Genomic DNA, 15,781 nt, shown 5'->3' with positions numbered 1-15,781 from the left:
ATTGTCACAGGACACTTCTTTTACTGACAGTGGAAGTGCCCTTGAATTCCTGGGGTATAACCTCCTCTTTGCCATATAACCTCGAAAATTTCATTCATCTTTTGTATGAGCAATGAACTCCCACCTTGTATATCTCAGCTAGACTAGAATCAGCAGGTGCTTTGCCATAGGAGAGGAGTCTAAGGGCATTCAAAGCCTCTTCTTTAGTTGGAAATTTGTCTAGAGAAGGATTGATAATGGTTTCAGCATTGATTGATGATGGTCTGTTGGGAATACTATAGAATATTCAGCCCATCTCCCCAGTACCATGTTCTTATCAAGGAATCAATATAGCTCTATCAGCACTGACTAGTTGAGATATACTACAGTCTTTGGCCTGAAAATCGCCTTCAGGGCATCATAAAAGTGTTTTGGATTGTTACTATCAGCATAAAACTGAATTTCTTCCTTTGTTTTACTGAGTTAAGAATCCTTCATCTAAGCTTTGCTTGCATTTTACTTTTCATGGAGTTAAATGCTGCCTTCTTAGAGATGGATAAACTGTCCTTCTGGAAAACCCTGTGGAATTTCTGTCTTTCATTAAGCAGCTTTGGAATTTCTTCATCATTTTCATCACACCAATCCTGATGTGAGTGTTCTGGCCCAGATGAGTAAATATAGTGCTGTACACCTAAACTCTGAAAGCTAACCTAACCGCTACTTTTATGCTCCATTGTTGCCAGTTGTGTGTTGGTTCAGCTTTCTCTCCAAATTACCAACAAACTGTTCACACTCAGAGAAGCACTCTCAGCTGTTGACAGTAGTCTTGCCTTGGAGCCATTGCTTTGTTGAATGTGAATATTTAGCTCAGAGAGGAAAAGTCTGTGATAGTCCAGTGCTCTGCAGCTACACATTTTCCTTTGTCACTCTCACATCCTGTCTCTTATCCTTAGAATGACATAATCTATTAAATGCTAATGTTTATTGCCAGGATGCTTCCACAAAGTTTCATTATGTCTAGGTAAATGGACAACAGTGTTGATGAGAATGGCATGAGATACACTAGTCAGTAGTAAGTGACCATTGCTGTTGCTGTTTCCAACTCCATTCCTCCCAAGGACTCCCTACCACTTCTGATAGTCTGTGCTTACTCTAGCATTAAAGTCATCCACAATTTAAACTTGTCCTCTTCTGGCAAATTGATGATGAGGCTTTCCGTGTCTTGATCAAATTTTCTTTGACCTCATCCGGATTTGCTGTGGTGGGAGCATATGTACTTATGATGGCTGTGTGCCTCTTTCCTGCAAGTGTCAGGCACATTGTCATGAGTCTGTGGCTCACTCCTTTTGGTAAGTACACAAGATTGTTGATGTGATTAGTTTTGATTGTGAAAACCATGCCAACTTCACAGCATTACCCTTCACTGCAGCCACTCCAGAAAAGCATGTATCCAGCTCCAGCCTAGGTAAGCTGGTCTTCATTTGCCAACCTTATTTCACTCATGCCTGCTGTTTGGATATGATACCTGCTGAGTTCTCTCACAACAAGATCTGTTCGTCTTTCAGGTGTACTGGATTTTGTGTTGTCCACAAGCATGTATATATTCCATGTACTAATGGTGATTGGAATAATCTTTGCAAAAGTTTTTGTATTTTTTTGTGTGTTGACCATCGCAGGTGGGATCCCCATCAGCTGTATTAAGCAGACCAGGGGCTGGGTGAAGCAGACAATTTTTAAGACACCTTTTCTAGTCCCTTACTTACACCAGAAGGTGAGCTGTGCCATCTTTAAAAATGGCTTCTAAGACACTCAGGGACCTTCCAGATCCTACTGCTGCTTGCAGTGAGACAACATCCTTTGGCCTGGGCCTCCTGTGTGCAGAAGTGTGACTACAGCTCCCAGTGTATCTTTACCTACTGCTTTTGTTACTTGCGTGTTGCCAAAGGACTTGAGATAGGCAAAAATGGTAAAATGATATCAGTGATGTCTTTTAATTGATTCTTTCATATATTGGATTTAAATGACAGAGTTACATAGAGTTGTTAGCCTCACTCTCTCTTCCTGAGTCATCAAAGTCCTTTGATAAGACAAAGTGGAGATGACTGGTGATGGCTTGGGAGGCAGTGGATGACCTTCAATGTCTAACCAAACTCTGTTTCACAGTGCCCACTTCAGCCACCTTCATGGGCATTGGAACAAATTGTTCTTATACACCTATTCTACTAGAAGAAGTCTTTATATGCTTGGGGTAGATACTCCCCCTAACTCACCAAAGATTTCAAGACTCAGTTACCCTTAGCCTGGTTTAGCCCATATGCCTAAATGGTTTGCTGGAGTGTGACTGCTGTGCATACTGTAGATACTTGGAGTCACAGGTCATATTTGGGTGAATCAGGTGGACATCAAAGGTGGAAAGGAAACCTGACACCAGAGGTACTCCTTTTCCCTGAACATACCGTATACCTCTGCCATTGCTACTTTCTAAGCTGGACCTTTATAACTGTGCTAGTAGTGTACAAAACATTTCTGTTTTTCTGGCATCTGATAGAGATTTTGCTCTTTTGGAATCATCTTCAAGTCCTCAGAGTTGTCTTGACACCATGATGAAGCAGTGGAGTTGGACATGTACTTTGTAATTTTAGATGAATTGACTTTATTTTATATGTGCCCAATTCTCATATCTATCAAGAGAATGATTTGTGTTGCTTAGGTATTATTTTCATAATCAGAGTCTAGATAGTAGGGAGTTGAGATGTGGAAGGAGTTGCTCTTGAGAGCTACACTTCCCTCCTTTTTTTCTCAGGTTTATTATACATTAACCTCTTCACATTCTATGATCCTGTCATACTGGTATTTCTGTTTCTTATGCAGTACATGGAACTCTATATCCCATCCCTATGCCATTGAATTGGCTACCCACCCATGTTTGGAATGTGTTCCTTTCTCATCTCTACCTTATAGTCTCTTCTTTTAGCTGACTAGAGTAATGAGCAAACAAACAAAAAAATAATAAAAGAATCACTTCACCAAAAGGTATTAATGTGACAGGGATGCTGAAGACCCAAATCCAGAAGAAAATTGGCAGGAAAATTTTGCTGAGACAGAGTTAGAAATGACCTATATACATTTATCCTAGGTCTTTCCCTCACAGGTTTCCCTTTTAGGTTTTTCCCTCATCCTTGGAAAATTATTTGGAGAAAATGATAGTGTTTTTACAGGGCAAATTTTCCAAGGTTCCCCAGCAATTCTGCTAAAGAAGCAGATTATGCAACAAAGAGTCAGATTTGGAAAATTGCAAAATAATCAACTTAATAGATTGCCATCCACAGTTTAGTCCCCAGTCCTTTAAAAATATTCTTTAAATTAAAAGATTTTTCTGTCCTATTTCATAAAGGTTAAATACGAGGGTAGATAGGAAACATGAATATTAAATATACTATTCCCCTTTGGTGTCATAGGAAAATTTAATTTTGAGGGGAAAACCCAATACAATAATCATTGTCAATTTGCCTTTCCTAAGATTTAAGGGCTAATGGATGAAAAAATATGGAGATTTCTGGCTACTTCCAAAGTACTGGGGAAACTTAATAATAGTGTTTCTGCTGTAACGCTGAGAAAAAGAAATCTTTGTTCTTTATGGAAGCTTGCATGATAATGACATTCTTCCTCTTCCTTCCTCCAACAGTCGCATTCCCTCATCAGTTCTCAAATGGTAAAGCTACCAAAATGTCTTTTCCATCATGTTTGGAGAGAACTGGAGTGCTCATGAGAGTACTATCCCTTCTTTGGCAAGACTTCGTTATTTTATGTCATTTTCACTTCCTGGTACAATCAAATACTCAGCAACTGTGAAAGCTATAGCAAACAACATTCTCACTCCATAGCTTTGATTGCAAATCATCACCACAAACTTAAGAAAGTCCTTGAAATGGGATAAACAGAGAAAACATTACCAGAATATTTCTGTAGATTTTTCAGCCCTCTGATTATGTATGCTAAATTCCATTATCTGTGTAAATAACTTTATTTTCATTTCCTCTACCCCCCATCCCCCCAATCTCCTGCATGATAAATAGTAAGATTACTGCTCTTCATGTACCAACACCTGGGAATAATCAAGCAAAAATAACAGAGACTGCAGAACATCTGTTGTAGACATTAACTTTACATGGTTTGACAGACTGCCACTACCAGCTGTTAGATTTAGGTGCCTTTTTTTTTTCTACTAGAAGTCACTGCTTTCCTGATTTCCTTCTTTTGGCTTCAGTAGATTACATGAGATTGTAATAAATAAATTTATTACAATATATTTATTTATTGTAATAAATTATAGAGATTGTATAAAAGCACTTTTGACAATGATTACTGAAATTGGCTGACTTGTTATTATGATAATTTCTTTTAATTATTATTATTAGGCAGTTTGGGTAATTAAAAGAACCATAAAAATGTTAAATTAGGAATTTTCTGGATTATTTCTGTACATAGTACAATTTGAATTACTTCTGAATATAACATTTGCCTCTCTAGACTATTACTATGAGTTTTTTTTTTAACTAAAGTTTGGAACTGAATTTAATACACCCATCCTCACGCAATTTATTTGTTATACAACCATCCTAAGGAGATCCTTCTTCTCCCTTCTCCTAGTCATTTATTTTATTGTTAATTACCTCACTATTAATAGGATTGTGGATGACTATTATGATCCTTCTCAGTGTTTTATAAATAATTAAGTGCTATGCTATGGTAATATGAAAGGTACCTGTGCTAAGTACTGGGAAGCCAGAGTGAAAAAAGAAACAGTTTCTGCTTTCAAATATAATTTACCTTCTAATAGGAGGACTGAGGGGGTGGGGTGGGGAGAAGATAGACATATTGTTAAGAGTGAGCATTTCTGGGGCGGCTAGGTGATACAGTGTAATAGAGCACCAGCCCTGGAGTCAGGGGGACCTGAGTTCTAATTCAGCCTCAGACACTTGACACCCTTAATCGCAATGTGACTGTGGGCAAGTCACTTTCTATGCTGTCCTGACTGTGGAGAATCTGGTAATCTTTATTGGTGTGGTGGTGGTGGTGGCAAGCAAGTGTCAATTTAAATGTCACTGTTTTCATGAAATCTTGCGTTTTCTCTCTATTCTCCTAACTATATTTTGCATGTCTCTAATGTAGTTATCTGTGTATATTTCATAGTTGCCTGTTAGAATAGTGGCAGGAAATATGATTTATCTAAACTTTGTGCCTCTCCGTCTGAGAACTGAACTGAATATATTATCTCTTCATGTGAAATTCCTTAGAAGAAGCAGTCCTGACACATACAAATGTGCATATGATCTCAATATTCTCTTTTTTCCCCCTGAGCTTTTCTGCAAACAGTGAACAAACCCTTTCAGTTTCAGATCTTATTCTAGCAGCTCTTTGACTTTTCAAGAGCCAAGAATTAAATTATCTTGTATACTTCATTGTAGAACTTTTTCTAACTACACTGCCAAGTAGAATAGACTAGATAGAAGTTCTGTCTTTTGGTATGTGTATGCACACACGCACGCGCGCGCGCGCACACCCACACACATTTTTGGCCTTCAAACATTGCCAGATCTTCCCAATACTTAAAAAAAAAAAAAACCAAAAGCCCAACTACATTAATTTAGACTTTCAAACTATTATCCTAAATCTCTTTCCTGTCTCAGAAAACTTCTTTCATATATATTTTGTTTTTTCCAATTACATGTAGAAATAATTTTAACATACTTTTTAAAAATATTGAGTTCCAAATCCTTTTTCCCTCCTTTTTCTCCCTGCTCCTTGAAGAAGGCAGTTTGTTATAGACTGTACATGTGCAGACATTCAGCAAATTTCTTGAAAAAGATATCTCTTTACTCTGCCTCTACTTCTTCCCCTATCATGCACTCCTCTAGAGCTTCAAGGGACTTTGAAGATCATCTATCCCAAACCTTTCATTTTATAGATGAGAGAAATAAGGTGAGAGGACCTGTCCAAGGTCGCTTAGGTAATATATGTAAAAGCTGAATGTGAACTCAGGTTCTCTGATTCCAAATCCAGTTTTCCTTATTTCTCCTTTGGCATAGTATCCTATGATCTTTGGAAACTACTTGATAGCTTGGCATTAAAAAAATTAGATTTTCTGATTTATAGAGTGTTATTTTACGTCTCTTCCAAAGTTCTCTTCTGATGCCTCATTGTTTTATGAAGTGATGCTGGGCACTCAAAGGTTACACCAGATGAATACAGTTTCTGGAATGTCTTACCAAATTGGAAAGACTTCAGTTACGGGCCATGACATAGTGTGACTATCATTTGAGGACTACCCTAGGCAACTTCAGACAGAGCATCAATAATCAGTAAATCAATCAGTCAGTGCTTATTAAGCTCCTCTTCTGTGACAGACAATATATTAACAGTTGGGCATCCAAAATCCCCCAAAGAAGTCATCCTTGCCTTCAAAGAGCTTATACTCTGTCTTAGAAAACAATCCATATATAAATATATGCAAAATGCATATTAAACTTAAAAAAATACAAGAAAAAATTTTAAGAGGAAGGGCCCTAGAAGACAGAGATATCAGGAAAAGGTTCACATAGCAATTAACACTTGAACTGAGTGTTTAAGGAAACTAGAGATTTTAAGAGACAGAGTGGCAGAAGGAGTGCCATTTTGGAATGGGAGACTGCCAGTGTAAAGGCAGAGGGGAGAGGAGTTAATTATTAAATCAATCAAGTATATATTAATCCCCTACTATGTGCCTAGCTAGAGATTAAAAAAAAATGGAACCATCTCTACTCTCAAGAAGTTTATATTCTGTTGGAGGAGACAGCATTCTAAGCATGGGGGAGAGGTTCTGCAAAAATATGGATACTAGAGATGGAGTGTTTAAGGAACAAATTAACAGTTTAATTGAATCCTAGAGTCTGTGGAGGGGAGTAAAGTATAAGAATGTTGGAAAAGTAAGATGGAACTAATTTAAAAAGAATTTTAAATTCCAAATAATACTTTATATTTTATACTGAAGTCAATTGGATGCCACTGGACTTTATAGAGTAGGAAGAGTGACAGTGGTCAGATCTGTGCTTTTAGGTGAATCACATTAATAGCTAAGTGGAAGTCTGATAAGAATAGTGAGAGACTTGAGAGGCAGGAAAATTAATTAGAAGGCTCTTATGATAATTTAGGTGAGAAGGTGATAAGGATATGAACTTGGGTTATGGTTCTTTGAGTAGAAAAAAGGAGATGGATATGAGAGCTGTTGTAAAGTTGAAATGATAAGAATTGGCAACTGTGGGCTGAGGGCGAGTGAGGAGTTGAGAATTACAGAAAGGTTACATGTGGGGGGTGATTAGAAGGATGGGGAAGCCCTCAATAGTATTAGAGAAATTCAAGAGTTTGGAGGAAGTATCAGTTCTGTTTTGATTATTGAGTTTGAGATGCTTTTAGGACATTCATTTGGAGATCGGCAGTTAACATGGGACTGTAGCTCAGGAGAGAAGATAGGGCTAGGTATATAGATTTGGGAATCATCTGCATAAAGATGATAATTTAATCCCAGGGAAATGATGAGGTCAACAAATAAGGTAGTGTAGAGAGAAAGAGAAGCAGAAGTAGACCCAGGTCAGAGCTTTGAATGATACCTACATGACTGAAGAAACAGCAAAAAGGAGACATAGCTGTCACAAAGTTAACCAATCAACAATCACTTATTAAGCACTTACTATGTACCACACTTTGAGATAAGTGCTTGGGTTAATAGACAAAAGTAAGGCAGTTGCTGCCTTCTAAGATCTTACATCCTGATGGAAGAAATAATTAGTAATTATTACATAATAATTACACAACATAATATATAATAATTATATTATATAATATATATATAATTACATAATATATGTATAATGATATAATATTTAGTACACATCATGTAATTTTTGGAGAGAGGGTACTAGGAGCTGGGGGTGGAGTGAGGTGAAAAAAGGCTTCATGTAGAAAGTATCACTTGAACTGAGTCTTGGAGGAGACCAGGCATAGAAAGGTGGAGAGATGAAGAGGTGTTCAGGAAATGGGATTATAAAGGTACACAGATGAGAGATGAACTATTGTGTATGTGGAACAGTGAGTAAGCCAATAATAGTTTGGATTGCACAGTTCAAGGAGGGAGTTATATGTAGGAAAGAGTATCATAAAGGTGGAAAGAGGCCAGGATATAAAGAAATATAAATTACATAGGACTTCATATTTTATCCTAGAGTCAGTTAAGAACCACTAAATTTTATTGAATAAGAAAATAATTAATCAGATTTGAGTTGTAGGAAAACCATTTTCGTGACTTTCCCCACTGGAGTTGGGAAAGACTTGAGACAGGAAGGCCAATTGGGAAGAAATTTCAGTAGTACAAAAAAGAAGTGATGAGGGCCTAAACTATTGGGATGTGGCTATGTGAGTGAAGAGAAATGCATAAGTTGAAGAGATATTGTGGCAGGGTAAGTGAATAAGAGGAATAGATGATGGTATTGATGTAAATCTGAAGGAAAGGAAGATCTGTGGTGCTTTTAACAGTAATAAGTGTAGAAGAGGGGATAATTTTTGGGAAAAGATAATTGTTCTGCTTTGGACATTTAGAGTTTCAGATGCCTGCAAACATTATTTGGAAATGTCTAATTGGTAGTGATGATGTAGAACTAGAACTTAGGAAAGGAAGCCAGAACTGGATTTATAGGTGGATGTATGGGTCTGTTGTGAATTCTTGTTGGATGTGTTTAATCTTTATGGGAGTTAATTTAAAGAAATTAGATAGACTTCCAGGTCATGTGAGAAACAATCCAGAGGACTAGAACTATTTTCGTATCCCCACAACCTCTCCAACTTTCCAGAACAGAAGTTAGACATGAAAGATAAAGGAACTTCAGTTGTCTCCATGGTCCAGGACCCACAGAATCCTAAAAAATGTAACAAATAGCCAAACCAAACCAAAACAAAAAGCCCTTGAACTGACACTCATTGATACTGAGTTTATTCCACAAAGCCTGAGAAAAAGAGTATAGTGTCATCTAGCAGGGGCTGATCACCCAAAGGTCACTTGGGACAGAGACATAGGCTGATGATCTGTGAATAGCCTAGTGTTGGAGGGGGCTGTTACTCTATGAGATCCAGCCCCCAAGGAAACCACAGTTAGAAGGGAAGGAATTAGAAAATGAGCAACAAGAGGAAGACGACTAAAAATACCAGAGATTTCAGGAAGAAAATACACTTATTGAAGATAAACTGATAAAGATAAACAGTTAGAAGGGAAGGAATTAGAAAATGAGCAACAAGAGGAAGACGACTAAAAATACCAGAGATTTCAGGAAGAAAATACACTTATTGAAGATAAACTGATAAATCAACAAGAAAAACAGTGGCAACTAAAGGAAATATGGCCTCCAGATTGAATAAATAAGTTTAGTTTGCAGTAGCAAAATAACAACAACAGCAAAAAACTAGCCAGCCCTAGATGACACAGAGGACCCTATGGAATTTGAGGAAAATTTGAAACAACAGCACCCTGTTCCTTAGTGGGTTAGAGATTTAAAAATTATGAGAGCATATGGCCTGTACAACAAAAATAATTGGAATTTATACAATGATCCGCACAGCAAAAAATAGCTAGAATCTGCAGTGGCAAGCCTGACCAAAGAAGCAAAAGAGAAAGTAATAGATTAAGAATATAAATACAGTGAAGTGAGGAACTATCTAGAAGCAAAAAGTATAACACTAAAGGAAAATGTGCTGTCCATGTAAGCAAAAGGTACAGATCTTGAAGAAAGCTATATAAAGACATTCTAAGGATCATAGGTATCCCAGAAGAGCATGGACAGGACAAAGACACCATAACACCATAAAGCACGAGATAACAGAAAATAACTGCCCAGAAATTCTGAACATAGAAAATTAGATAACAACCACAGGCGTTCACGGGTCAACTTTAGGGGGGAAAATGCAGGAAGCTCCAAGGCATAGTCATTCAATTTAACAGGTCAATTGAGAAACAACAGGTTTTTCAAGCAATCGAGAAAGACCCTCAAATTACAAAGGAAAGAAAATATGAATAATGAAAAGTATTTTACACCTACCAGAAAACACAGGAGGGAATAGTGTTCTGCAGATAGTAGAACTCAGAATACAGAACAGTGACCTACCCTGCAAATATAAGTGTAACCATAACAATATATATGAAAAAAAAATGTATGTTCAATAATAAAAACATGTTGGAAAAACTTTTAGAATGCTAACCAGAACTAAAGAGATTTTTTTGCTTCTTGAACATGCCAAAAACCAGAAAATCAGGAGGAATTAACAGATGGAGCAATCAAGGACAGCAATAGCAATAGAATGACTGCAGAGAGACCAGTAAGAGACGTCTTTTTGAATGTACTCAAGGAGCCAGGGTTGAAGGGAGAAATCTGGTAGAAGAAACAGTGGAGAGAAGGACAAGGGCATTATGGACAGAACCTGGTGACATGTTGCCTACAGGTGAATCTTTTTTTTTTTTGATAGGACTACATTGAAACATGGGATGGTGCATGAGAAGAATGGGAAGGGAGCAGGGGAATAGAGGAGAGTATGTGACATGCCAGGGTAAAATCAGGAGTTGATTTGGGGAAGGTGATTTTTCTGGTCTTAGAGAGAGAAAAGCCTACAGAAGAGTGGATGATGAGAGAAGGGGAATTATCGAAAAGGGGAGAAAGAAGGCTTTGCTCTGGTGGTGGGAAGATTGCCATTGATGAATACTTCAGTGGGTGAAGAGATCTTCTTTGAAGGGAGATAGGGACTTTATGCCAGGTGTGGCCTGGGTGATTTGGTGCTAGCAAAGTAGACATGTCCCACTTTGAGGGGTGAGAGAGTTGGGATCCTTAAGGGCAGCTGGTACGTAAAGAGTTGGAGAAGGTGGATTGAGGGAGATTTGGGAACAAACATGAGAAAAAAGGTAACCAGTGGTGAGCATAGGTCAGTGGTGAGCTGCCTAATCATGACTGTGGTGAGGAGGGGCCTTATCATGGGGAAGCACCCTCTTTTACACCCACAATAATTGACATTATTCTGGAACTTGAGGCATAACTGAAAAGAGAAATTCCTGAGGCAAACTCTAAAAGACTGTAACCTTGAGAGGAGATTCTAGAATGGTTACCCTGGAATCCAGCTTTGATTGTATTAGTTATACAGAGAAAAGAGAGATACCAGATAATTATAAATAGCATGAATCAGAATATGAAGGCCTAGATTAGATAGAAAGTGTTTATGGATTATAAAGAGATTAAGAGTAAAACTTTTTGGAAAAGCATAGAAAAATAAAATTTAGAAAACTACTGAATCATACTAGTCAGAGGTCATGAAAGAAAGGGGGAATCTGTTTAACTGAATTGAGAGGAAGAATAAAGGGAAGGATTATGTAATTACATAAAAGAGAAAAAGGAACTAATAGGAAAAACTCAAAAGGGAAAATGGTAACAAATGATAGGAAGGGATCAGGGGTGAGGGAAAGAGACAGTGGGAATGGGGGCAGCCTTAAAAAAAGATTAAAGTAAAATGACATCAGAAGAGGGGGAAAATTCATAAATTGAAAAATATATATGAGACATGTAGGAAAGTGAAAACCTAGTTAATAACTTTAAATATGAATGGATTATTTCGTTGTTACCCATCATTCTAGAAGACTTGACTAAATTGACTCAGTATATAGGAGTTAAGGTACAGTGTGTACAACTGTGGCTGATCAGACCAATATGAGCTCGGAGGCTCTAGCACGAGTTGCATATAAAGTGGGCCATATGAACATTTGGAGTGGAGATGTCTCTAAATTTGTGCATCTCATCATTCTTTGCAGCTATTCTTCAATTCTGCTTTGTTCATGGAGTCTGGAGTTTTCTTTGATGAGAGCTCAGTATGCTGAACAGTGCTTTGTCAGTGTTGCTCATGTTGTGTGATCCATTCCAGGGTTCTTCAGAGAAACCTTAAGAGTATCCTTATATTACTTCTTCTGACCACTGTGTGAACATCTGCTGTGTATGTAGTCTTTTAAGCATTTGAACAACATGGCCAGCCCATGAGAGTTGTACTCTCTGCAGTAGAGTTTGAATGTTTGGCAGTTTAAGCTCAAGAAAGGACTTCAGTATTCAGTAGGTCATCTTACCAGGTGGTTTTCAGAATCTTCCTAAGACAATTCAAATGGAAGTGTTTCACTTTTCTGGCATGGTGCTGGTATACTGCCCAGGTTTCATAGGTGTACAATAATGAAGTCAGCACAACAGCTCTGTAAACCTTCAGTTTTGTAGTCAGTCTAATACGTCTTCTCCTCAACACTTTGTTTTGGAGCCTCCCAAACAATGAGTTAGCTCAGGCAATGCATGTGTCAACCTCATCATCTGTGTATACTTCTCTGGAAAGTGTACTGCCAATGTAAGTGAACTTTCTAAGGGATTCAAAGGTCTATTTGCTGTAACTGATGTTTCTGCATATAGATGGTGTGTTGATGGCTATGTTAATTGGTTTTTGTTATTGTTGTTGCTTGTTTGTTTTTGTTACTATACTGTAATCTTTATTTTTAACTTTGTTTCATTCTAGAACAATGTTAATGGATGTGTGGGGGGAATACCAAGATAACCTTGTTAGGTGACCCAGAGTATTGTTTTCAGCTCTGGGCATGGCAGTTCAAGAATACTTACAAGATATAGTATCCAAGTGGTTAAGGTCTTCAGTTTTGGTGTTAACCTTGGTGGTGTTGGGCCAAAATTAGAATAAGCAGAAGAGAAACAATCAGTACTTTGTTGCATCTCAGCCTCAGAGGCTGCTTTGAGCATGCAATCATTTGCAAACAAAAAAATCATACACTGACTCTCCCTCCACTTTAGTCTTGGTTTGTAAACGTTTTCAAGTTAAATAATTTGCCAACAGTGTGGCAGCTGGCCTTGATGCCATTTTTATCCCTTTTGAAGGCTTCTGACAATATTTCTGAACACTGTATGGATCGAACAATTTGATAAAAGGAAAAAGATTGGATAAAACAAAATTTTACAATCTGTTGCTCACAAGAAAAACATTTAAAGAACAAAACCTTACACAGAATAAAATTGCTAGTCTAGGAAAAAAATTACTCTGCATCAAGGGAATCTGAAAGAGTAGGAGTTGCTTTCATGTCATCTGACAAAACAAAAACCTGTTCAAAAAGTTAAAATGTGTAAACAACAAAATTATTGTTCTTGTTGATCCTTTGTTCTGGAAGAGGGCCAGTGACATCAGGAGGATGATGTCACTTGTGTGTGACTTGGACTTAAGTGAGGCAGAGCTACTAAAAGTTCCCATTTCCTCCATTCATCAAAGTCCAGTGGCAAAACAAAAGTCAAGATGGATGACAATGGCGCAGCCTGGGATGCAGTGAGTGACTTTGGCCTTTCTATATTAATGTCTTTCCTAGGTCTCACTTTGTCCAAGGCAATGCTCATTCAATCACAAAACAAAAGCAGATGTTCACAGCACAGACTGACAAAATAAACATTCAAAAATTTTAAAAAAGGTATAAACAATTTAAGGACTGAAAGTAATCATAGACAACAGGTAGTTCCAAATGCCTATTCATAAAGGATACATTATCCGAGCCTTACAAAGACATGGATCATAATGCAATGTGACAGGAAACTTCAGTTTTTTTCTCTCAGTTTTGGATAAGTCTAACAGAAAGATCAATAGAAGGAAAAAAATTATTTAAACAAAGTGCTAGAGAAACTGGAGTTACAAGAATTATGGTAGCTTCCAAATGGAATAGCAGAAGAATATGTATTTCTCATTACCACATGTAACTTTTACAAAACTTTGTCATATACTGGGCCACAAAATTATTACAAACTAATGGAAAGGAGTTTGAGTGTAGAGGAAAATATAGAGTTGAACTGACTCATCAAGGGAAGCAAGATGGGTAAGGGAAGACATTGTAGCCAGTACAGCAGTAATAGCCCGGGTAAAAAACTGAGCAGTGGAGCAACTGGGGGTCACATTGAAGTTGCAGAACAGGATTTGGGGGATTGAGGTAAATGGAGCAAAGCAACGACAACAGATTGTGATCAGATAATGATATTTCAGACTTTATGAAAATGGAAGTAGAACACTTGTAAACCCAAGGGTATGTTTGATTAAGGGTATGAGCATCTGTGTGCATAGCGGTGCTGAGATCATGACATAGGTCATGGGAAATGAGTAATCATACCTGAGAGGTTATGGTATTTAAGGTGAAGATAAAAAATAAAATCAAGAGAGGTTCATAATTAACAAAGCAGGAGGTTTATATGGCACAGTGGAAGGTATGGGAGGCTCAGGAGTGGGACATTGGCAAAACTGTCATGCATTTAAATTGTATGAGTAAACGCCGAACTGCTTTGTATGGACCCTAGGGATTTGTCCAATATGTACACTGAACAGATGGAGCAAAAGGGTGGGACTTAAGAAATTGGTCCTTAGAGGGGCCTTTTGAGCAGCCATACCTAGTTCTAAATATAGACCAAAGAGAAATCAATTTATATTTTATGTTCTAGACATTTTGTGAATAGCCAGTGAAATAGTTTTTCCTAGTTTGGAATCATGCTTTATACAAGTTTCTGTGCTTAATAAAACTCTCTCTTCTCCCTCCTTCTATGTATGTGTATATGTATGTATATGTGTATATATGTATATATATGCACACATATACAAATGCATAGACATAAAGACACAACAGAAGGCAATATACATATGGATATGTATATATAAATGTGTTTGTATATACATATGTAAATATATGTATAAAATATCCTAAATGGTATGTTCTAATTAATAAACAAGCTGTAATATGCAAATCATCACAAATGATTTAGCCCTAAATGTTATATACATGTTCTTGATGTTGTTGCTACTGTTAAAATTCTTTCTCAAGCATTAATAATTACCGAACTTTGTAATACTTCCACAACATGACAAAATATTTTACTTTTAGTCTGATAAATTTGTTCAGTTTAACATATGACCAAATTACCTTCATGGATAAAATTCTTCAGGAATGTGACTGCTAGGTTTGGCATTCAAAATTAATGTCATTAATTTAAAAAAAATACACTGTCAAGCAGGTTGTAGATTCACTTCTCCACAGTGTAGTTTGCTGATTGCAAACCTGTATAATGTTAGCTCTGTACCGCAGCATTAGGAAACAAAATAGATTCTCAAAAGCAGTAACGTTTTGTAAAGTAATAAAATTCAGGAGGAAATTAAAAAGAAATCCCTTTTAACAATAAGTACAATATTGATAAAATGTCAGACAGTCAATCTACCAAGGAATTTTCATGACTTGTGTAGATATGATAAAAAAATTAGCAAATAATAATACAAATACTTGGATTTGTAGTTCTTATGGGTCTGGGGGTAGTCCTGAGAGGTGGCATGTTGCTTTTCTAATACTATAGTTCATGAGTCAGCACTGGAGTGTTTCCCCACCATGAATATCTGATATCATTTAGTCAGCCAAACAGTTTTTTTTTTCTAAAAAGGGCTATTTACTAAGGAGATATTGTCAGAACAGTTATTACAGAATATGCCCCCCCCTAAGTCTGTGACTTTCTGTCCCCCCTAGTACATACAGAATCCATGTGAAAATTAGCACAAGATTAGAGAGCACATGGCAAAGGGGTAACTTACAGCTCTTTCTTGTTGCAAGTTTTTTCTCCCCTTTTTGGGGTTCTTAAAAGAGAGGTTTCTCTCATCTGTTGTGCATCTAGGTTGAGATTTCTAGGTATCC

The 15,781-nt window shown here is 37.2% G+C and overlaps 1 protein-coding gene across 5 annotated transcripts in view; it reads left to right on the top strand.

Annotated features, from left to right (window-relative positions):
• Positions 1-15,781, top strand: part of ZNF608 (zinc finger protein 608) — a 233,840-nt gene that overhangs the window by 93,941 nt on the left and 124,118 nt on the right. The gene's annotated exons all lie outside the window — the stretch shown is intronic.

Source organism: Petaurus breviceps, unplaced genomic scaffold (assembly GCF_028583685.1).
Source record: "Petaurus breviceps papuanus isolate PSGF00001 unplaced genomic scaffold, PetGlider_PUasm1.0 184, whole genome shotgun sequence".
Taxonomy (NCBI): domain Eukaryota; kingdom Metazoa; phylum Chordata; class Mammalia; order Diprotodontia; family Petauridae; genus Petaurus; species Petaurus breviceps.
Note: the sequence above shows the minus strand (reverse complement) of the source record. Positions and strands in the feature narration are given on the sequence as shown.